This window comes from Primulina tabacum, chromosome 3, assembly GCF_025594145.1.
Source record: "Primulina tabacum isolate GXHZ01 chromosome 3, ASM2559414v2, whole genome shotgun sequence".
Lineage (NCBI taxonomy): Eukaryota > Viridiplantae > Streptophyta > Magnoliopsida > Lamiales > Gesneriaceae > Primulina > Primulina tabacum.
This window is the reverse complement of record NC_134552.1, coordinates 37,186,924-37,211,901: the sequence shown is the minus strand read 5'-3', so window position 1 is coordinate 37,211,901 and position 24,978 is coordinate 37,186,924. Positions and strand designations below refer to the sequence as shown.

General features: G+C 36.9%; 1 non-coding gene across 1 annotated transcript; it reads left to right on the top strand.

Annotated features, from left to right (window-relative positions):
• The first annotated feature begins 15,087 nt into the window (after positions 1-15,087).
• LOC142541215 (small nucleolar RNA R71) lies at positions 15,088-15,194 on the top strand. Its single transcript, XR_012819281.1, has one exon. It is a non-coding gene; the product is annotated as a small nucleolar RNA R71 (small nucleolar RNA).
• The last annotated feature ends 9,784 nt before the right edge of the window (positions 15,195-24,978 follow it).

The window sequence follows — 24,978 nt, the reverse complement described above, 5'->3', positions numbered from 1 at the left end:
ACAATACGTCCGTCTGATTTTGAATCCGACTGTGGTATTGTGTTTCTATCGACACAGGCTTCAATTGGACGTAAGTTTTATTAAGTTTTGAAATGATTTGAATTAATGTACTGCCAGAATCGAATATTATTGATATATGCTGTTCTTGACATAGTAGACATCGTATAATCGAAACCGGATCGAAGAACAGATACCATATGAAATTGTTATGATTTTCAGAACTGATATGATCGAGATTGTACAGATTTGAGATTATGATCTGTTATTGTTGAGATTATGGGTTGTGACGATATTGATTATGAGCCGTTGTATTATATATGTGATGTTGAGATTAACGGGGTTATTGAGATGGTATTGTTATGCCGTCGAAACATCAGTAGATTGATATTAATCAGATTCACTATTGATTGAGATTGTATAATTGTATAGTTGACATTGATCAGATTATGTCTAGATTTGAGTATTGATCAGAACATGTCTTGAATTGAGTTGTACATTGACACAGTATATTCGATATTGTCATTACCAGATTGAATATGGACAGAGTTGAATTCGAGACTTCGACTTCGTCAGACCGAGAAAAGAAAGGTATAAATTAATGTTGATTCAGGATTGCACAACTCGAGTTTGATTTAACTTGAGTTTCCCAAAATCACATACTGAGTTGTCATTGTCTCGATATGTTGAAATGTTTGAGATTGTTATGCTTATTCTATTGGTTTATAGTTGAGCATATGTTCTGTGTAGAGTTATAGGCGGATATGCCTAGTCTATGGACTGATGTGCCTAGTCTTTGGCTGATGTGCCTGATTCCTTGGCAGGATATGCCAAGTCTTTTGCAGGATATGTCAAGACACCGGACGTTTGGTCGTATCGATGTTGCTTAGGAGAAGAGCAGCTTCTATCGCCGAGATTCGATATAGAGAGGACCAGAGTCCGTGAATGAGAACGTACCACCACCAGGATCGGGAGAATAGGTGGGTGTTATGTTCTTATTCAGATCGGGATCCCTAGATTAGGAAAGAGTCGAGTCAGAGATTGTGAGTTAGAGTTGAATTACGGTTTTTTATCGATTCATGTTTTCAGTTTTGATACATGTTATTGATATTTATTTCATGCTTTTATATCTGTTAATATGATTGCATATATAAATGATTTATACTGGGAATGTATTTCTCACTGGAGTTATTCGGCTGTTGTCTTGTTTATATGTGTGCATGACAACAGGTGGGACATGATCAGGGTCAAGACGAGGACGAGAGAGGACTAGTTTAGCGTGGAGATTCGGACCTAGAAATAGATCTGTTTCATTATCGGACATGTAGTGAATGAACAGTAGTTGTTATGATTTACTTTTGTACAGGACTTGTACTTAGATCTGGATACTGATCTTGTAAATGAAATAAGATTTATTTCATATGTTTCCGCTTTTGTATTTTAAAAAAAAAATTAGACCATGTTTATTTAATTGTTTTTAATTATTCCCAAAGATGATTAAGAACTGAATTAGCGTCCGGGTCCCTACACATATATCCTGTAGATTTTAATGTTTTGGATACACAACCAATAGAAGTACATAATGAAATTCCAGTAATATTTTGACGACCATTTCTAGCAATTCAAATGCTTTAATTAATTGTCGAAATGGAATAATGAAATTGTCTTTTGAAAATATGACTCTAGAACTTAATGTGTTCAATTTATGAAAATGAATATGATAATGAAATAGAAACAATTGTGAAAGAAAATATACAAGAAGAAAATCAACAATCTGAAGTTTTTTCAATTGAAAGTTTTGAGTGCGGAAATAATTTTAAAGAAGATGATAATACAAAACTTGAATTAAAAGTTATACCATTAGAATTGAAATATGCATTTTTTGGTGAAAATAAAACATTCCCTGTTGTAATTTCTTCTACTCTTTTACCAAATAAAGAAGAAGATTTAATTTACTTACTTAAAAAATATAAAAATGAAATTGGATGGACTTTAAAAGATATAAAAGGTATAAATACTTTAATTTGCACACATATAATTCACTTGGAAGAAAATGCTAAAACATATCAACAACCACAAAGAAGGTTAAATCCACATTTAAAGAAGTTGTTAAGAATAAAGTATTAAAACTATTAGATGCAGAAATTATCTATCCAATCTCAGATAGTTAATGGGTAAGTCCAACACAAGTAGTACCTAAAAAGTCAGGCATCACTGTTATAAGAAATGAAAAGGAAGAGTTATTACAAGCAAGGATTCCATCTAGTTGACGTATGTGTATTGATTATAGAAAATTAAATGATGCAACTAGAAAAGATCATTTCCCACTACCATTTTTAGATCAAATTCTAGAAAAAATGGCAGGTAATTCTTATTACTGTTTTCTTGATGGGTATTCGGGGTATTATCAAATACCTATATCATTAGAAGATCAAGAAAAAACTACTTTCACTTGCCTTTTTGGAACTTTTTCATTAAAAAAAATGTCATTTGGTTTATGTAATGTTCCGGCTACTTTTAAAAGATGCATGTTAAGTATTTTCAGTGATATGATTGAAGAATTTGTAGAATTTTTTATGGATGATATAACTGTTTTTGGAAACTCATTTGAAAATTGTCTTAAAAACCTAGAAGAAGTATTAAAAAGACGTGAAGAAAAAAATCTTGTTTTAAATTGGGAAAAATGTCATTATATAGTTAAATATGGGATTGTTTTAGGACATGTGATATCTGAAAATTGAATTGAAGTTGATAAAGCCAAATTTGATGTTATTGCTAATTTAACATCACCAAAAACGGTCAAAGAAGTTCGATCATTCTTGGGTCATGCAGGATTTTATAGAAGCTTTATAAAAAAAGTCAGTATAATATCTAAACCAATTTCAAAACTTTTAACAAAAGATACACAATTTGAATGGACTCAAAAATGTGAAAATGCTTTTAAAAAAATTATTAATCTTTTAGTTACATCACCTATTTTACAACCTCCAGATTGGTTTTTACCATTTGAATTAATGTGTGATGCAAGTGATTATGCTCTAGGAGCTGTGTTAGGACAAAGAAAATAAGGAAAATATTATGCACTCTATTATGCTAGTAGAACCTTAAATAGTGCCAAAATAAATTATTCAACTACTGAAAAAGATTTACTTTCAGTAGTATTTGCATTAGATAAGTTTCGATCTTACTTAATTGGCTCTACTACTATTGTTTACACTGATCATTCTGCCGTAAAATATTTATCAAATAAACAAGATGCTAAGCCAAGATTAATACGGTGGATTTTATTGTTACAAGAATTTGATATTATAATTAAAGATAAAAAGGAAAAGAAAATGTTGAAGCCGATCATTTATCTAGAATAATGAATGAATCATCTCATAATGAAATACCAATAAATGAAAATTTTTCATATTAGCAGTTGTTTTATGCTACTATTATGTCATGGTTTACTAACATTGTAAATTTTCTTGTGACAAATAAAATGTCTTCTCTTTGGAATTCACAAGATAAGAATAAATTCTTGATAGAAGTTAAAAAAATTTATTGGGATGATCCTTACTTGTTTAAGTATTGTCCTGAGCAAATTTTTCGACGATACATACTTGACAATGAAGTAAGTAATGTTATTAAATTTTGTCATTCTGAAGCTTGTGGAGGTCATTTTTTATCCAATAAAACAGCTACAAAAATCTTACAATGTGGATTTTATTGGCCGTCTTTATTCAAAGATACAGATTTATTTTGCAAATCTTGTGAAAACTGTCAGAAGATGGGATCAATTTCAAAAAGAAACATGATGCCTTTAAATCTAATCATAATTATTGAAATATTTGATAGTTGGGGGATAGATTTTATGGGTCCATTTCCATTATCTTTTGTATTTACCTACATTTTAGTCGCTGTTGATTATGTTTCAAAATGGATTGAAGCAATTGCATAAGAACTAATAATCATAAAGTTATTATAAAATTTCTAAAAGAAAATATTTTTATCCGATTTGGAATACCTAGAGCAATAATTAGTGATGGGGGAAGTCATTTTATAAATAAATCATTTTCTTCTTTGTTAAGAAAATATGGCATTACACATAAAATTTCTACGCCATATCATCCTCAAAGTAATGATCAATTAGTTGAACTTGCAAATAGAGAAATCAAACAAATTTTAGAAAAAACAGTTAATCCAAATCGAAAAGATTGGTCTTTAAGATTAACTGATACATTATGGGCATATAGAACTGTATTTACAACATCATTAGGGATGTCACCATATAGGTTAGTTTTTGGTAAGCACTGTCATTTACCGGTTGAACTTGAACATAAAGCTTATTGGGAATTTAAAGCATTTAATATTAATTTAGATGATGTATCTAAATTAAGAAAATTGCAATTAAATGAATTTGAAGAATTAAGAAATGATGCATATGAAAATTCAAAGATTTATAAAGATAAAACTAAAGCTTTTCATGATAAAAATATTTTGAGAAAGTCATTTGAAATTGGACAAAAAATTTTATTTATAATTCTCGTTTGCATTTATTTCCAGGAAAACTAAGATCGAGGTGGTCAGGACCATTTATAGTTAAATTTGTTTATCCTCATGGTGCTGTTGATATTGAAAATCCTAAAAATAATGACGTGTTTAAAGTTAATGGGCAAAGACTTAAGACTTTTATAGAAAATGAAATTCTTAATGATGAGTTTATGCCTTTATATGATCCACAATAGTTGTTTGATATTTTCATTTTTTTTACAGATTCTAGTTCATTTCTCAGTTAAGTGGCGGATAACGGTACTCCGTGACTGTTTAAGTCGGTTTCTTCAGTTTTCCCAAATTAATTGAAATATATATATTATAATAATAATAATAAAAATTTTAAAAAATATGGATGCGTGTATTATGAATCTTTGTAAATATTTTGCTTGTTTACCTGATAATGCGCTGAAAAAAATATATAAAGCTAGATGTGAGCGACTAAGGTCGATGATGTCTTATGGCATATCGAATGATGTCCGTTTGATAATTGAAGCAAAAGTCCGATTGGTTGGGGAAGCAAGTGAAATAATAATAAGACATATGCCAGGATTTGGTAAAAGCACATATGCCAAAAAAGCAAAGAGCTAAACATATAGGTGGATGTCATAAATGCGCAAGGTGGAGTTGTAAAGGGAAATGCAAAAATGTTGGAATGACATCAATGAATAAAGAATATAAAATTTTATTCATTAAGAATGGTATGAGTAAAGAGTCTTCGGATAATTTTCTAGAGGTTCTTGATACGTATTCTAGTGGGTACGTGCAAAATGAACTTTTTAAACTATGGTGGAAATTTCAACATGAGGAATATCAATATGGACGGTGGAATCAGCCTTACAAAGATCCTACTGTTGTAACACATATCTATTTTGATAAGTAATATATATATACACAATTTAGTCTTGAAAATCTGACGTTAAAAGACCTTGTTTGCCAATTTCCAATAAATTGGATGTGAAGCATATCCTCGACTCATAGAAGGCGTTGAAGCCGTTACTGAACGTAAAATCAGAGGAAGATGTGAGCCACAATCACAACTACGCTGTATATATGTGTTTTAATTTTAGGTCATCTTTATTTTCTCTTATTAATACTAATTTCATGTTCAAATATTGACTTTTGGCATGGTATGCTTATAAATTCATATGGCGTGATCTAACAATTAAAACATATTTCTAAACATGTCAACATCCACGGCAAGTAAAATAAAAAATATTTGTGTATTTTGTGGATCTAGTGCAGGAAAAGATTCAATTTATGAAGAAGTAGCAAAAAAGCTTGGCATAACACTTGCTAAAAAAATATTCATTTGGTATATGGTGATGGTGATCGAGCAAAACTTGCACAATGAATAATCCCAAAATTTATTTTATAAATGAAAGCTCGATTTAAATATCGCAAGTGCACGATAGTCAAGTTATAATAAACGTAAGTAAATACGAGTATCGTTCCACAAGGACTGCGTTACACTATTTTTATTTTCAATTAAAATTTCTTTAGCAATGATAAATTGAGTTGATGATTAAACTAGTGTAAAGTAAACAATTAAAATAATTAAAATGCAAAGAAAACGTGTTAAAGAACGTAATGATTAATTTGGATTAAATCAAATGAGAAATGAATTTGTTGGGAATTATCAGTTCACCTACCGCTCGTGTTTAACTAATTACACTCGACTTTTACTCGTGCGTTCGACGGAATTCCCTAGACTAATTAATATACTCTGTCGAGCTATATTAATACTAATAAAAAACATGCAGTACTCAAGTGTCCTCAAATATTTAACAGTTCAAGATTGCATTACATTCTATGGAATCCACTAGCTTTCATTCGGGTGAACTATCACTATCGACATGTACCCAATTCCGTATATCTACTAAAATTGTAAATTCGTGGTTTATACTATTTGATCGTATTGTTAACTATTCTATCGAACTCATCAACAACATGAAATAATCAAAGGAAGTTAGCTAGGCTTCGATTGAAACACGAAAGAACAATAGCATAAACAAATCACTAATAAAAACGTCGAGAAATAATGTTCAACACCGAGTACGGGGTAGGATCCCCTCAAATCCCAACAAATCTAGAGTTTAGCTACCAAAATTCATGATAAAAACCAACAATCAATGTAAGAAATAAAATACTGAATAATGAAAATACTAAAGATGACGATGGATGACGGCCACGACGCGTGGAAATCTCGAGGTCTTCGAAATATCCTTTGCTCCTAGCCTCCTCTCTAATAAAAATGATGAAAAGTCTGATAAAGATCCAAAAACGGCCGCTGCTCTCGTGTGTTAGGTTATAGTGTAGGATAGAGTCCTTAGAAATTTGGAAACAAATCTTTCTCAATCTCGCTTCTCGCTAGGGCGGTATATTTTGCCCGCCCTAGCGAGAGGTCCTCGAATAAGCTTCCTCGAGCATGTCCCTGGTTTCACTGGGGCGGTCACTTTTGACCGCCCTAGCGAGACACTTGCGCAAAATAATCCTCGGCCAGACCACAATGCTCGCTCGGACGGTCACTTTTGCCTGCCCTAGCGAGACCTCTTCGATATTATGCCAAAGTTTCTCCCACTTTTTGGTTCAATTCCTACAAAATAACCACAGAATACACGAGATTAGTCAAATGCTCAATAATGCTAAAAAATTGCAAAATTCAACTAAAAAAAACTAATATGATGCATGAACGCGACTCAAAACCAACACTAAAAACACGTAAAAACGAGTCCTATCAACCCCCTCATACTAACCTTTTGCTCGCCCTCGAGCAAAATAGGTTAAAGCACGAGATTCTAAACAAACCAAACAAACACAAAATACTCAAACAAGAAATAACCAACTCAAGTAAATGTCAATGGTGAGTTAACAACTGTTATGCTCATGCCTCAGTGAACTTTCCCACACACAAATTCATAATCAAGTCGAATCACAAACGAATACTCATTCTCATCTACACATAAATCTCGACACTAATTTGAACGTGTGTGTGTGTCATGATGGGTCTAGTCATTCGTACTTCAAATAGATCAATCATCCGATCATGCGAGTCACTCAATTAGCACTTCAATACAAGTATCACTAGCATGCACCCCCGTGTCCATTTATCACTAACCATAATTTGAACTTTATTCGATTCTTAAGTGCAGAGAAGGGTGTCGAAAAGAAGGAAAATAAGCTCAAGTGGCTAACAGTCGGGAGTACACCGATCATTTTCATTGTGCAATCGTCAAGAATTTTCGTCTGACTTTCCTCGTCTCCTTACATCTCCCACTTTTAGCCCAGGAATAGAATTCCATTCCTTTTATTTCGGCTCCCCCTCACCTTAAATCTCCACCAATTTTTTCTTTTTCGATATATATATATATATATATATATATTTTTTATGCACAATTTTCACACGTGTACTCCCTAGGCTAAGAATATATACTTTGGATTACAGCTGGTTAGGAGTATGATATTTTAATTCAGTGCATTGAAAAAGGGGTATATGTAAAGTTCAAGGCAAATCACATGTTCTCATTCAAGGTCCCAATTAGTGACTTATTTTCATGGGTTTACATGCTAAATCAACTCATAAATGATGCCTTTCAAGTTAACCACACAAAACCTTCAAATTTCACCATTATTCCTACAAAATTCTAGTCCCCACACATATGTGCTCAAAAAGTTCAACTTTGTGCCAAAATTCATGCTTTAACAATCAAGAGTACCATTCATAAGGTGACCCAATCAATACTTTTGTATACTATCAATTCAACATCATCACTGGCTCATACACTATGTCTTCTCACCATAAACAACACCAAATAAAAGAAATGCAACAATTTAAAACCAATTAACTAAGAAAACAAAACAATCTACCCCCCTCATACTAGAGTTGTGCAATGCCCTCAGTGCACAAAACGAAACAAACACTAAAAACATAAAAAAACTCATGAATGTAAATGCAAAGAAAGAATATGCAAAATAAAAGGCAAGGGGAAACAGTGAACTCCCCTAATCAGAAATCGTCCTCCTCCTCATTCTCAGGCGGTGGGACTCCCTCTTCAGCCGCTGGGGGCATAGGATAATGGTATTGAAACTGGAAGGGTGGCGGGTATGCTGGTGTAGGTGGCCGGCCGGACGTGTCGATGCCCAAATGAGTTGAGATCCCCTGCACCAAGTATTCGATGTTCTGAATGTGGGCTTGATTAACGGCCTGGTACTTAGTCTGATAAGTGGCCCAAGCGCCCAATTCGTCGAGGCGATCTCGCATGGCACGGCGGCGTGGCTGCGGAGGTGGTGGTGCATGTCCTAAGGCCGGAGGTGGTTAAGCTGCTCCCCCATAATCGAAAAATACCTCCTCGGGCAGCTCAGCCTGTCTTTTCTCCCTCTTGGATCTATAAAGAGCCTCATCAATGGCTCTCATCGGCGGTAACCACTCATCATCATCTGCAAATATCACCCCCGCTTGGGCACACAGCTCAGTCACTATCGTCGGAAAGTAAAAAGCCAAAATTCTGCTATTAATGCACATGTTAAGCTGTCCGAAAATGAACCTGCCCACATCAATCACCATCCCAGTACAGATGGCATAAAGAACAACCGCCCGCTCACGCTGCACATCACTCGTATGACCGACCGGCATCAATCTCTTAGACAAGAATGCATACCACAATGCCCCCTCCACTTTCAAAAACTTTTCAAGAAAGACCGTGTAAGTCCCCGGTTGTTTCCACGTGGTGCCTGGATAACAGAGTGTGCGAATGATCAAATCATAATCCGGGTTAAGCACCCACGCCTGAAACACCGAATCGTCCACCGACGGTAAACCCAACATATCATTGATCGTCTTGGGATCATACGGGACTAGATGTCCCCTCACAAATGCCTTCGACTCATTTCCCGCCGGAGCATTGGCATAAAATTCACGTACAACCGGAACCACTGCTGCATTCGGTTGTGCTACAAAGGCATTCCACCCTCTTCTTTCTATTTGGGACTCCAAAAATTGACCGATAAGAAACGAGCTAAATCCACGCTCAGGGATTGGTTTCCTATGTAGTCTAGCATGCTCAAATCTTTCCCTAGCTTTTTCATTCACAAACATAGATGGAGTGGAACGAGAACTAGAAGCACCATGAGTTACCTTAGATCTTTTGGGTGCCATGTAGAGATTGGAGTGCACAAAGTATCCAACCGCCGGAAAATTGTTGAGGGTCGCCGGAGAAGCTCACCGGAATATGTGGAAGATGACCGGAGTTGCTTGAAAGACCGCCGGAGAAGAAAATCTTGTAGCCTAAATGCTTCCTCGTGGAGTGTATGGACCAAGATTGAGTCTTTGCCCTGAAAAATCACCAAATAATAAGGATTGAGTTCAAAAGATGGAGGGGGGTGCCGAAAATCGGAGGGGAGGAGTAGGGTTCGAAGTGGGGAGGAAAAGAGAAGAGGAAAAGTACTTATAATCTGCGCGACTCGCTAGGGCGGTAAAAACAGACCGCCCGAGCGAGAAGTTTTCGGAAAAAAAAATTTTTTGTTAATCTGTGCGACTCGCTAGGGCGGTCAAAATCGACCGCCCGAGCGAGAAGTTTTCGGGGAGAAAAATTTTTTTAATCTGCGCGACTCGCAAGGGCGGTATATTTTTCCCGCCCTGGCGAGACGTTTTGGCAAAAGGCTTTTCTTTAAAAACAAGTACCCGCTGGGGCGGTCAGTTTTGACCGCCCGAGCGAGAAGTGTTCGGGAAAAAATTTGAATGCAATGCCATGCAACTACCTAAATGCAAATGATGCGATTAATAACTAAAAAAAAAAAAAACTATAATCAAAATCAAAATAAGGAGTAGAAGTAGTTCTCATTTTATAGTCTAGAGCTCGACTCTTCACCCATGTCCTCAATGACTGTCATGGAGCAGAGTGACTCCAATTTGTGGCTCAATTGTGCCACCGATATAGTGCTTCAATCTTTGATCGTTCACACTAAATGTCTCGTCCTTGCCATCATGCAACACCACTGCACCCGATGGGAACACCTTGGCTATAGTGAATGGTCCTGACCACCTTGACTTTAGCTTGCCCGGAAAGAGTCGTAAGCGAGAATTGTATACCAACACCGCTTCACCCACTTTGAATTCCCTTCTTATAATGTGTTTGTCATGGGCTCGTTTGGTGCGTTCCTTGTATGATAGTGCTAGATCATAAGCTCTTCCCCGAAACTCATCTAACTGATTCAACTGCAGCAATCGTTTTTCACCTGCAAGAGCAAAATCAAAGTTTAGTGCTTTGGTCGCCCAATATGCTCTATGCTCTTATTCGACTGGTAGATGACATGCTTTACCAAAAAGCAACCTATATGGTGTAGTGCCTATAGGTGTTTTAAAAGCAGTACGATACGCCCACAAAGCATCATCTAAACGAATGGACCAGTCCTTCTTATTCACATTAACCGTCTTCTCTAAAATCCTCTTAATTTCTCGATTGGATACTTCAACTTGTCCACTAGTTTGGGGATGGTATGGAGTGGAAACTTTGTGGGTGACACCATATTTGCCCAACAGTTTATCAAAAATTTTGTTGCAAAAATGGGTGCCACCATCACTTATGATTGCACGTGGTGCACCAAATCGATTAAAAATATGTTTCTTCAAAAATTTTAACACCACTTGTGCATCATTAGTGGCACAAGCCTCTGCCTCCACCCATTTAGATACATACTCCACTGCCACCAGAATAAATTTCTTTGCAAAAGACGCAAGAAAAGGACCCATAAAATCAATCCCCCACACATCAAATATTTCACACTCAATAATGTTATTTAAAGGCATCTCATGACGGTTGGAAATATTACCTGTGCATTGGCATCTATCACAATTGATAACATACAAACGAGCATCCTTAAAAAGAGTTGGCCAATAGAAAAGCCACATTCAAGTACCTTAGATGCCATCCGTATGGGTCCAAAGTGACCACCTACCTCACGGTCATGACAATGGTTTAGAATTTGATTGGTCTCCTCCTCCGCCACACATCTTCTTATCATGGAGTCTGCACAAATCTTAAACAAGAACGGTTCCTCCCAAAAATAATATTTCATGTCTGAAAAGAATTTCTTTCTTTTGTGAAACAATAAATTAGGTGGAGGTGTGCCAAGTGACAAGAAAATTTGCAAAATCGGCATACCAAGGGTACGCATTTACCTCAAGCAATTGTTCATCAGGAAACCAGTCATCTATATCATCGTCACTGCCCTTAATTTCAACATGCTCAAGCCTAGACAGGTGGTCAGCAACTACATTTTCCACAGCCTTTTTATCTCGAATTTCGAGATCAAATTCTTGCAATAATAAAATCCACCTAATTAACCTAGGTTTCGCTACTTTCTTAGCAACAAGTATTTTAGGGCAGAATGATCTGTATACACAGTTACTTTAGACAGAACAAGGTATGAATGAAAATTGTCAAAAGCAAATACTATAGCAAGCAATTCCTTTTCAGTAGTAGCGTAATTCAATTGAGCATCATTTAAAGTCTTACTTGCATAGTAGATGGTATGAAATACCTTGTTCTTCCTTTCACCCAGAACCGCACCAACAGCTGTATCACTAGCATCGCACATCACCTCAAACGGTAGCTCCCAATCAGGGACAGTCAGAACAGGTGCTGTCACCAAGCTTTCCTTGAGTATCTCGAATGCATGCAGACAAGTAGAATCAAAATTAAATTCAGCATCTTTCATCAACAAAGAGGATAAAGGTTTAGCAATTTTGGAAAAATCTTTAATGAAACGCCTATAAAAACCAGCATGCCCTAGGAAACTTCTAACTCTTTTTATTGATGAAGGTGGGGGTAAGTTTTTGATTACTTCCACCTTGGCTTTGTCAACCTCAATTCCATTCTACGATACTTTGTGTCCTAACACAATCCCCTCTTGAACCATAAAATGACATTTCTCCCAATTCAACACCAAATTGCTCTCCTCACATCTAACTAACACCAAGTTCAAATTCTCTAAACATTCATTAAATGAGGAGCCAAATTAGAGAAGTCATCCATAAAGATTTCAAGGAAATTTTCAGTCATGTCATGAAAGATAGCGGTCATGCATCTTTGAAATGTTGCAGGTGCATTGCATAAACCAAAGGGCATATGCCTAAACGCAAAAGTACCATAAGGGCAAGTGAAAGTAGTTTTCTCTTGGTCCTCAGGTGCAATTGTGATTTGATTGTATCCCGAGTATCCATCTAAAAAGCAATAAAATTCATGACCTGCTAATCGTTCAAACATTTGATCGATAAATGGCAAGGGAAAGTGATCTTTACGGGTTGCATCATTCAATTTCCTATAATCTATGCATACACGCCAACCCGTAACAGTTCTAGTGGGAATCAACTCATTTTTTTCATTAGTAATAACAGTAATCCCACCCTTTTTAGGCACACATTGTACAGGACTTACCCACGCACTATCAGAGATAGGATAGATAATACCTGCTTCCAGAAGTTTAATTGTTTCAGCTTTTACTACCTCTTCCATCTTTGGATTGAGTCTCCTTTGTGGTTGTGCTAGAGGTGAGTATTTATCTTCCATCAGAATTTTGTGCATGCAGATCGAAGGACTTATCCCTTTTATGTCCGAAACCTTCCAAGGGAACGCTCCTTTATGCTCCTTGAGAACTCCCAAGAGCTTACTCTCCATATCATCTGTCAAAGAAGAGGAAATAATAACAGGCAATTTATTATTTTCTCCTAGATATACGTACTTGAGATGTGGAGGTAATGGTTTGAGCTCCAAAGTAGGTGGCTCCTCTAGGCTTGACTTTTGAGGCATTAAATCTTTTCTGTCTCCCAATTCCTCTAGTCTAAGCCTCACTTGTTTTCTCCAAGGTGGAATGGCATTCAAATGAGCTACCATCTCCATCTTTTCCTCGTCTAGCTCGTCCTTCTGCTTTTCAGTAGTGAGAGTGGCCTCCAATGGTTCTTTCAATCCATCCTGCACAAAATCACAAACAAGCGAATCCAAGACATCAATACGAAAGCAACTATCATTGTGCATTGTGTGCTTGAGAGTATTGAAAACATAAAAAATAATTTCTTCTTCTCCAACTCTCAGTCTCAATTTCTCCTCCTCAACATCAATCAGTGCTTTCCCTGTAGCCAGAAAAGGTCTCCCTAGGATTAAAGGCATCTCTAAATCTTCCTCCATATCAAGTACCACAAAGTCTGCAGGAAAAATAAACTTATCCACTTTCACCAGAACATCTTCGATAATCCCACGTGGATACTTGACAGATCTGTCAGCCAGCTGCAACGACATCCTAGTTGGCTTGGGTTCACTTAATCCCAGTCTCCTAAACACAGAAAAAAGCATCAGATTAATACTCGCACCAAGATCACATAAAGCTTTATGAAAATTAATGTCACCAAATATGCAAGGTATCGAGAAACTCCCTGGATCTTTTTGCTTCGGAGGCATCTTGTTTTGAACTAAAGCAGAGAAATTTTCGGTCAAATTCACCGTCATATGATCTTCTAGCTTCCGCTTATTTGCTAAGATATCTTTCAAGAATTTTGCATAACTTGGCATATTCAATAAAGCATCAGCAAAAGGAATGTTAATATGCAATTTTTTAAATATCTCAAGAAATTTACCAAATTGTGCATCTAATTTAGCTTTCTTCATTGCTGCAGGAAAAGGTGGAGGGATAACAATTTTATTCTGTGCAATAGGTGTAGATGTAGAGTTAGAAGACTTACCTCCTCGATTTTTCACCTCATCCTCACCGTGCTTGGTCTTTTCCTCATTAGACCCGAGTGTTTTTCCACTACGCAATTCCACCGCCTTCACATGTTCTCTTGGGTTAGTTTTCGTGTTGCTTGGTAAAGTTCCTTGCTCCCTATTAGCAATCAACTTAGCCAATTGTCCAATTTGATTCTCTAACCCCTCTATGGATGCATCTTGGTTCTGAAATCTCGTCTCTGTTGCAGAAATAAATTTAGTCATCATTTGCTCTAAATTGGACTTCTCCTCCCGAGACGGTTCTGGCTTGAATCCTTGGTGCATCACATATGGTGGACCTCTTTGTTGGCAATGTTGGTTGTTTTGACCTCCCCATGAAAAGTTTGGGTGATTCCTCCATCCCGGATTATATGTGTTCGAGTAAGGGTCATTTCTAGGACGGTTCTGGAATCCCACTTGTTTTACCGGTGCTCCCTCAGGCACATAGAATGGGTTGCCATCTTGGCAATCCTGCACATCATGCTCACCCCCACACTTATCACATAAAATTTCTTGCAGACGCATAGCCGACCCACTCATGCTCATCCCATCAATCTTTCTATTCAAAGCCTCTAACTGTGCTGAAACCGCCGACAAATCATTAACTTGATTAACTCCAGCACCTCGTCTCTGCCTATCAGACTGAGGATGATAGCTACTAGCAGCCATCTCCTCCAATAACTCATATCCTTCCTCCGCCGTCTTTCTCAGTAAGTTACCACAGGCAGCAGCATCTATCATAGTACGGTTAGGAGTAAGCAGACCGTAGTAGAAAGTTTGAACAACTAACCCAAGAGGCAGCTCATGGTGTGGACATCTCCTCAACAAGTCCTTGTAGCGCTCCCATGCCTCGTAAAGTGACTCTTGCTCATATTGAGCAAATGTAGTAATGTCGGCTCTGAGCTTCATAGTCTTCGACGGAGGAAAGTACTTGATCAGGAACGCCTTTGCCATATCTTCCCATGTAGTAATAGACCCTACAGGCAAACAGTTTAACCACGACTTAGCTTTATCTCTCAGTGAAAATGGAAATAAACGCAAACGAATAGCGTCATCAGACACGCCATTAAACTTAAAAGTATCACAAATTTCAAGAAAGTCAGCTATATGAGAATTAGGGTCGTCAAGTGCACTTCCCCCAAATTGGACAGTGTTCTGAATCATCTGAATGATAGCTGGCTTGATCTCAAACTGATTAGCTCGGATGACTGGTCTTACGATGCTTGGACGTGCTCCATCAAGAGACGGCTGTGCATAATCCAACATCGGTATACGCCTTGGCTCCTCTCTTTGTTGATCGCCTTCCATTCTTTCCTTCGCTCTTTGCTGCTGTAGTCGACGTCTAGCTGTGCGTTCGATCTCGGGGTCAAAAGGCTCAAGCTTAAACTCGAGTGATCTTCGCATGCACCACAAGAAAAATCTGCAACACAATGAGAGTATCAAATAACAATAAAATAAATAATACTAAAGAATTTAACTGAAAAATAAAAAATTGTGAATCAACACTCCTCGGCAACGGCGCCAAAAACTTGATCGAGCAAAACTTGCACAGTGAATAATCCCAAAATTTATTTTATAAATGAAAGCTCGATTTAAATATCGTAAGTGCACGATAGTCAAGTTATAATAAACGTAAGTAAATACGAGTATCAGTCCACAATGACTGCGTTACACTATTTTTATTTTCAATTAAAATTTCTTTAGCAACGATAAATTGAGTTGATGATTAAACTAATGTAAAGTAAACAATTAAAATAATTAAAATGCAAAGAAAACGTGTTCAAGAACGCAATGATTAATTTGGATTAAATCAAATGAGAAATGAATTTGTTGGGAATTATCAGTTCACCTACCGCTCGTGTTTAACTAATTACACTCGACTTTTACTCGTGCGTTCGACGGAATTCCCTAGACTAATTAATATACTCTGTCGAGCTATATTAATACTAATCAAAAACATGCAGTACTCAAGTGTCCTCAAATATTTAACAGTTCAAGATTGCATTACATTCTATGGAATCCACTAGCTTTCATTCGGGTGAACTATCACTATCGACACGTACCCAATTCCGTATATCTACTAAAATTGTAAATCCGTGGTTTATACTATTTGATCGTATTGTTAACTATTCTATCGAACTCATCAACAACATGAAATAATCAAAGGAAGTTAGCTAGGCTTCGAATGAAACACGAAAGTACAATAGCATAAACAAATCACTAATAAAAACGTCGAGAAATAATGTTCAACACCGGGTACGGGGTAGGATCCTCTCAAATCCCAACAAATCTAGAGTTTAGCTACTGAAATTCATGATAAAAACCAACAATCAATGTAAGAAATAAAATACTGAATAATGAAAATACTAAAGATGACGATGGATGACGGCCACGACGCGTGGAAATCTCGAGGTCTTCGAAATCTCCTTTGCTCCTAGCCTCCTCTCCAAGAAAAATGATGAAAAGTCTGATAAAGATCCAAAAACGGCCGCTGCTCTCGTGTGTTAGGTTATAGTGTAGGATAGAGTCCCTAGAAATTTGGAAACAAATCTTTCTCAATCTCGCTTCTCGCTAGGGCGGTATATTTTGACCGCCCTAGCGAGAGGTCCTCGAATAAGCTTCCTCAAGCATGTCCCTGGTTTCGCTGGGGCGGTCACTTTTGACCGCCCTAGCGAGACACTTGCGCAAAATAATCCTCGGCCAGACCACAATGCTCGCTGGGGCGGTCACTTTTGCCCGCCCTAGCGAGACCTCTTCGATATTATGCCAAAGTTTCTCCCACTTTTTGGTTCAATTCCTACAAAATAACCACAGAATACACGAGATTAGTCAAATGCTCAATAATGCTAAAAAAGTGCAAAATTCAACTAAAACAAACTAATATGATGCATGAACGCGACTCAAAACCAACACTAAAAACACGTAAAAACGAGTCCTATCAGATGGTGAAGTTGGTCTCATGGAAAAGTTGCAAAAGCTGCGCATGCAGGTGGAAGTGAAGTATTAGGCATTATTCCGATTAGCTTAGCCAGTCTTACTGTAATGCCCGAGATTTAATCAATATAATCAGAAGTGGATTAATTGACAGAATTGAGGTTATAGCTACTTAAATGAAGGAGCCGAGCGCCGACCAAGATGCAAGAAAAGTGTGACACGTATACTTTACATGCATGAGATATATATATAAGGTTCCTTCTGCAGAATTTATCAAGAAGAGTCGAGGATTTTCTCTAAGAAATCCTTACGCCTTTTAGCGTATAGATTTGTGATTTGTGAAGGATCCGCCTGTCCGATTTTGAATCCGACTTCAGTACTGTGTTCCTATCGACGCAGGCTTCTACAGGACGTAAGTTTACGTTTAGATATGATTTGAAATTATGATATTGTCAGAATTGAATAGGAATCATATATGGTGTTTCTGATACAGTAGACATCGTATAATTGAAGTCAGATTAAAGAACAGACTATTTCTGTAATTGTTATGATTTTCAGAATCTATTTGACTAAGATTCGATATCAGATTTGTATTATCATTGAAATTATGAGTTATACCGGTATTGATTATGAGTTCTGGTATTATTTCTGAGATGTTGGGATTTACGGGGTTATCGAGACTGTATTGTTATACCGTCGAAACATCCGTAAATTGATATTGATCAGATTCGGTATTGGTTGAGATTGTATTGTGGTATCGTATGTCGATTGGCATTGATCCGATTATGTTTTGATTTGAGTATTGATCAGAACAGGTTTTGAACTGAGTTATGTACTGATATTGTATCTATTCGATTGTCATTATCAAATTGGGTATGGACAGAGTTGACTTCGATACTTCGTCTTCGTCGGACCGAGTAGATAAAGGTATAAATTAATGTTGAGTTGGGATTGTACAACTCGAGTGAGGTTTGACTCGAGTTTCCCTAAATCACATACTTTATTTTATTGCATTGTTATTTGCAATTAAATACGATTGATATTTCTTGTCAATGGATGTATAGACAATGTATGTCTTGTCATAGGCGAATGTGCCTAGTCGTAGACATTTGATCTTGTGACAGAAAGACCGGATAGTGAGGACTCGTCACTGGCCCATTGCACTTTGTTGCAGGATAGGATATTGGCGATCGGGCCATAGTCCATGACGGTTAGGTCAAGACACCGGACGTTTGGCTATATCGGAGTGGATAGAACTGGAGTTTTTTCTATTACTGGTGTTCGATATGGAAAGAGCCAAAGTCCGTGAATAAGAACATATCACCACCCCGATCGGGAGTGCGGGTGGGTGTATGTTCTTATTCCGAACGGGATCCCTAGATTAGAACTGAGTCGAGTCTGAGTCTGAGAATCACGGAGAGTGATTCATTGCTTGATGTTGAATTATGTTCCTGATGATGGTACATGTTTAGAATATGATTTATTCTTGATAGTGATTCATGTTTAGGAGTATAATACATGTGATGAATATTTGATTCATGTTTCTAATTTTGATACATGTTAGACATATCTGTTATATGCTTTTATATTGTTTTTATGATTGCATGTATACGTGATTTATACTGAGAATGTAATTCTCACCGGAGTTATCCGGCTGTTGTCTTGTTTGTATGTGTGCATGGCAAAAGGTGGGATAGGATCAGGGTCAAGAAAAGAACGAGGCTGGACTAGATAGCGTGGAGATCCGGGCTTCGAAGCAACTTAGGATTCAGCACTGATATATAGTTGAACCTAGTTGAATTCTTGTAGATAATACAAGATTTATATGTTTATGTTTAATATGTAATTTGAATTGAATTATATTACGTTTCCACTTTGTATTTAAAAAAAAATAGACCCTGTTTATTATAATTGGTTGAATTATTCCTAAAGACGATTAAAGAATGAATTAGCGTCCGGGTCCCCACAACAGGTGGTATCAGAGCGATAGATCTTGGAGACTAAGATAGAAGAGAGGAGCGGGGTAGAATGAATTTTTTTTTTTGCATGTGAGTGCTAGCATGATTTACTGCTTTGTTGATACATGTTACTTGATTTATCTGATTTGATATAGTAATATGCATTATTGAGGCTGGATTAGAACCGACTCTAGATCAGCTATAAGATGATCAGAGGAGGACTGAAACTTGGAAACAGGTTGTGGTATCTGGTTACTGATCCTTATGATAATCAGTTTAGCTCCTCAAAGAATCTCAGAACCAGGGAAGTATCTGGATGGATCAGATGGATGTATCCGAAACTTCGATGGAAGTACAGTTGAAGAGGTTTCAGTCATTGACACCGCCGAGTCTGAAGGGTACTGAGACGACTGTTGATTGTGAGAATTGGCTAGACGATATAGAGATACTGTTTGATTCACTTGAGTACCTAGATGATTGTAGAGTTAAACTGGTTGGAAATCAACTACGGGAAGTCGCTAGGAGTTGGTAGCTGGTAACCCGGGAAGCCATAGCACAGCGTAGCTCAACGATTACGTGGAAAATTTTTAAAGTTGAATTTTATCAAAGATTTGTACCTCTATCATATCGACAGGATAAAAGTACAGAGTTTGCAAATCTGAGACAGGGTCAGTTGAATGTTGATGAGTATTTGGCCCAGTTTTTCATCTTGTTACATTTTGCCCCTCAAGTGGCTAGAAATGATACAACTGTATCTGATCAGTTTATCCAGGGATTGAATCCGGAGATACGCACATTGGTGAATGTGAAACAACCGAGTAATTTTGCTGATATTCTGAATCGAGCCAAAAGAGCAGAAACCGTTCTGAGGCGACAAAAGGAAGCTTCATATGTTCTTCCAACACCGATACCACAACAACTGCCTTCCAGAATTGAGATTGGCAGCAGCAGTGGTGGAAAGAAAGAGCAGATAAAAGCTCGAAAGAAACAGTTTAAGAAGTTAGGAAGTGGACCGATTGGTTCATCTAGCTCCAGTGGTTCTAGCCCGAGTTATACTGGAGTTTATTGCAGGACTTGCGGAGGGAGACATCCCACTGAACAATGCCAAGGAGTATTTGGTAGTTTCCGTATTTGCAAACAATTAGGACATTTTGCAAGAGTATGTCCACTGAAAGATTCCCGAAGATTCCCAGGAGTAGGAGCGTCTGGTGGTAGTGATCGAGGAACAGACCCAGGATGCACTTGATGATGTAGTGACAGGTATCTGTTCTTTTATGATTATGTCGCATATGTATTGATATATACTAATGCATTTCCTACGATTATCTTTGACTGAGTTGCATTGATATATGTTGTACCTGTTGAGTCTGTGTTACTATAGTACTGATCTTTGTATCCTTTGGGGAGAGGGATTGATATCAGTGAATTCTGTGATATATTGTATACTACAGTAAAAAGGGAATGAGATTGAATTAGGTTGTGTTGTACTTGTGTTGTCTGATTCTGACTACATTATTGATATTGATATGCTAACAAGTACATAACTAGTATAGTTTCTTGCCAGGAGATGGTAAGATTCGGACTTGAAATGACCGATGAACGAATGAAATACGGTAAGGATTCTCGATTTTGAATTCCTTGATATCCGTATTATGTATGATTCGATGATTATCGAAAAGAATGGAGTAATTTCTTATGTATTCAGTTGCTTACTGAAGTTGAGCCTATCTGGGAATGATTTGTCAGTAGAAGGAGAGTTGCTATAGTCGTTCCAGATGAAATTCCGGGTTTGTCTTATATTAGGGAGAGCGACTTTAGCCTTGATTTGATATCAGGTATGAATTTCATTGTAGACTTCTGTACAGAATGATATTGATTGAATTGAAAAAATTGAAATGTCAGCTAGAAGATTTACTGCCTGAGAGTTAGAGTTACATCTGATTATGTGTTTCTTTGGGAAATACTTCAGTTCTGTGTATGGGTTGATAAATCCTGTGTTCCGAAGTGTTCTGATGACCTTATGCTCGTTTTATCTACGATGTTTTGATATATTCGCAGCGTATGATTGATTAAATCGAACAGTTGAAATCTGTATTGAATATTCTGGGAACCGAGATTGTTGTATACCGAATTGTTCGGCTATGAATCCAGATTGCAACAGCTTGTATTCAGAGTCTGTGATATCTGAAGATAGTATACTGATTAATTGTAGCACAGTTGAGACAGTGATCAGTGGCTGAAAACGACATTAAAAATGGCAAAACTTCAGAACATTCAAGTCGGCTCAGAGCTGATGTTGAAAATTACAACAGTTCCGAAATTTGATCAGATTGTTCAGAACTTGATTTTGATAGTCAGAACAGTTTGTCAATTAGAATACCAGGTAGGTAATGCTTTATTTTATATAATTAGCTGATTTGTTTGTGCCAGATATTTCGAATTTGAAATAACAGGTATTGTTAGAGGCACACAGTAGTAGATTCAGTATGATTATGGTAGCAGGAAATGTGTGATAATTCGAACAAACAGTTTTGATGTAAATAAACGAAATCAGTTATGTCAGAATTTGTATTGAAATGTCTAAATCGCTGACAGATGAAGACAGGAAAATAGAAACCAGGAGATTGAATATACAGATTATCGATTCCTGAATAGAGATAGGAGTATAACTCTATGGATCTGGTGATAGACTTACCGAAATTGTGCCAAGAATGTACCAGGATGTGTTTATGATTGAACGATTGTTCAAATCTGCATATGTATATCGTACCGGATGACGTACAGATACGACTAGATTACTGAGATTTCTGTCAGAAAAGTGATCAAAATATACAGTGCCGAAATTTGATTATAGTAGACCGTGACTTCGATTGACTTGCACATTTAGCAGAGTGTACAGCGAGAGTTGGGTACGAAGGTACATCTGAATACCATATATCATCCACGGACTGATGGATAGTCGGAGTAGACTATCCAGACACTGGAAGATATGCGTAGAGCTGTAGTGCTTGATTCTAGCACTAAGTGGCAGGATTCATTGCCATGTGGTTAGTTTTGTACGACCACGACCATCCGACGAGTACAGAGATGGCACCATTTGAGACATGGTATGGTAAGAAGCATGGATCTCCTCTTGATTGGAGATAATATCTCTGAGGTTCCTGAGTTTGGACCTGATATGATCAGAGATATGACTGGAAAAGTTAAGCTAATTCAGAAGAAAATGAAGACAGCTCAGAAGCGACAGACTAAATATGCCAACATCAGGCGACGACCGTTGGTATTTGAGGTAGAAGATTGAATATTGAATTAACTGGAATTAAACGGATCGATAACCGCTGTTGATGTTGAATTATTATGAGCTGTTGATTGGTATATACGGATGTTGTATAGCCAGTATTCTGAGATCGATTCTATCAGAATTACTTCAAGTTGTATTGGGATATTATACTTCTTGAATTATTGTTCTAGATTTGGAATCAGAATTAGCAGAAGAAAGATAATTCAGAATGAAGACTATTCCGTTGTTGAAAGTTCAATGGAGTGGTTAGGGTATTGAAGAAGCTATTTGAAAAATAGAATCTGAGATGAGATAAAGATTCTGGAATTGGTTCATTAAGGTGAGTCTTATATACCATTTCTGTATATCTCTTTCTTGTATTTGATTGGCTATCTGATTTGATTACCTAGAAGTGAAGTATTAGGCATTATTCCGATTAGCTTAGCCAGTCTTACTGTAATGCCCGAGATTTAATCAATATAATCAGAATTGAGGATATAGCTACTTAAATGAAGGAGCCGAGCGCCGACCGAGATGCAAGAAAAGTGTGACACGTATACTTTACATGCATGAGATATATATATAAGGTTCCTTCTGCAGAATTTATCAAGAAGAGTCGAGGATTTTCTCTAAGAAATCCTTACGCCTTTTAGCGTATAGATTTGTGATTTGTGAACGATCCGCCCGTCCGATTTTGAATCCGACTTCAGTACTGTGTTCCTATCGACGCAGGCTTCTACAGGACGTAAGTTTACGTTTAGATATGATTTGAAATTATGATATTGTCAGAATTGAATAAGAATCATATATGGTGTTTCTGATACAGTAGACATCGTATAATTGAAGTCAGATTAAAGAACAGACTATTTCTGTAATTGTTATGATTTTCGGAATCGATTTGACTGAGATTCGATATCAGATTTGTATTATCATTGAAATTATGAGTTATACCAGTATTGATTATGAATTCTGGTATTATTTCTGAGATGTTGGGATTTACGGGGTTATCGAGACTGTATTGTTATACCGTCGAAACATCCGTAAATTGATATTGATCAGATTCGGTATTGGTTGAGATTGTATTGTGGTATCATATGTCGATTGGCATTGATCCGATTATGTTTTGATTTGAGAATTGATCAGAACAGGTTTTGAACTGAGTTATGTACTGATATTGTATCTATTCGATTGTCATTATCAGATTGGATATGGACAGAGTTGACTTCGATACTTCATCTTCGTCAGACTGAGAAGATAAAGGTATAAATTAATGTTGAGTTGGGATTGCACAACTCGAGTGAGGTTTGACTCGAGTTTCCCTAAATCACATACTTTATTTTATTGCATTGTTATTTGCAATTAAATACGATTGATATTTCAGGTCTATGGATGTATAGACAATGTATGACTTGAGTCATAGGCGAATGTGCCTAGTCGTAGACATTTGATCTTGTGACAGAAGGGCCGGATAGTGAGGACTCGTCACTGGCCCATTGCACTTTGTTGCAGGATAAGATATTGGCGATCGGGCCATAGTCCATGACGGTTAGGTCAGGACACCGGACGTTTGGCTATATCGGAGTGGATAGAACATGAGTCTTTTCTATTACTGTTGTTCGATATGGAAAGAGCCAAAGTCCGTGAATAAGAACATATCACCACCCCGATCGGGAGTGTCGGTGGGTGTATGTTCTTATTTCGAACGGGATCCCTAGATTAGGACTGAGTCGAGTCTGAGTCTGAGAATCACGGAGAGTGATTCATTGCTTGATGTTGAATTATGTTCCTGATGATGGTACATGTTTAGAATATGATTTATTCTTGATAGTGATTCATGTTTAGGAGTATAATACATGTGATGAATATTTGATTCATGTTTCTAATTTTGATACATGTTAGACATATCTGTTATATGCTTTTATATTGTTTTTATGATTGCATGTATACATGATTTATACTGAGAATGTAATTCTCACCGGAGTTATCCGGCTATTGTCTTGTTTGTATGTGTGCATGGCAACAGGTGGGATAGGATCAGGGTCAACAAAAGAACAAGGCTGGACAAGATAGCGTGGAGATCCGGGCTTCGAAGCAACTTAGGATTCAGCACTGATATATAGTTGAACCTAGTTGAATTCTTGTAGATAATACAAGATTTATATGTTTATGTTTAATATGTAATTTGAATTGAGTTGCATTACGTTTCCGCTTTGTATTTAAAAAAAAAAAATTAGACCCTGTTTATTATAATTGGTTGAATTATTCCTAAAGACGATTAAGGAATGAATTAGCGTCCGGGTCCCCACACTTACTGGAACAACAATAGGAGAAGAAATGAAAGTTGACAACGTGTATGAACGAATTACTCAAATGATTGAACATTCAGATGCTTTCATTGCTTTACAGGGAGGTTTCGGTACTTTAGAGGAAATATATCATACTATTTGCTGGGCACAATTTAATATCCATCATAAGCCAATTGGTATGTTAAATATTAACAACTATTATGATAAACTGT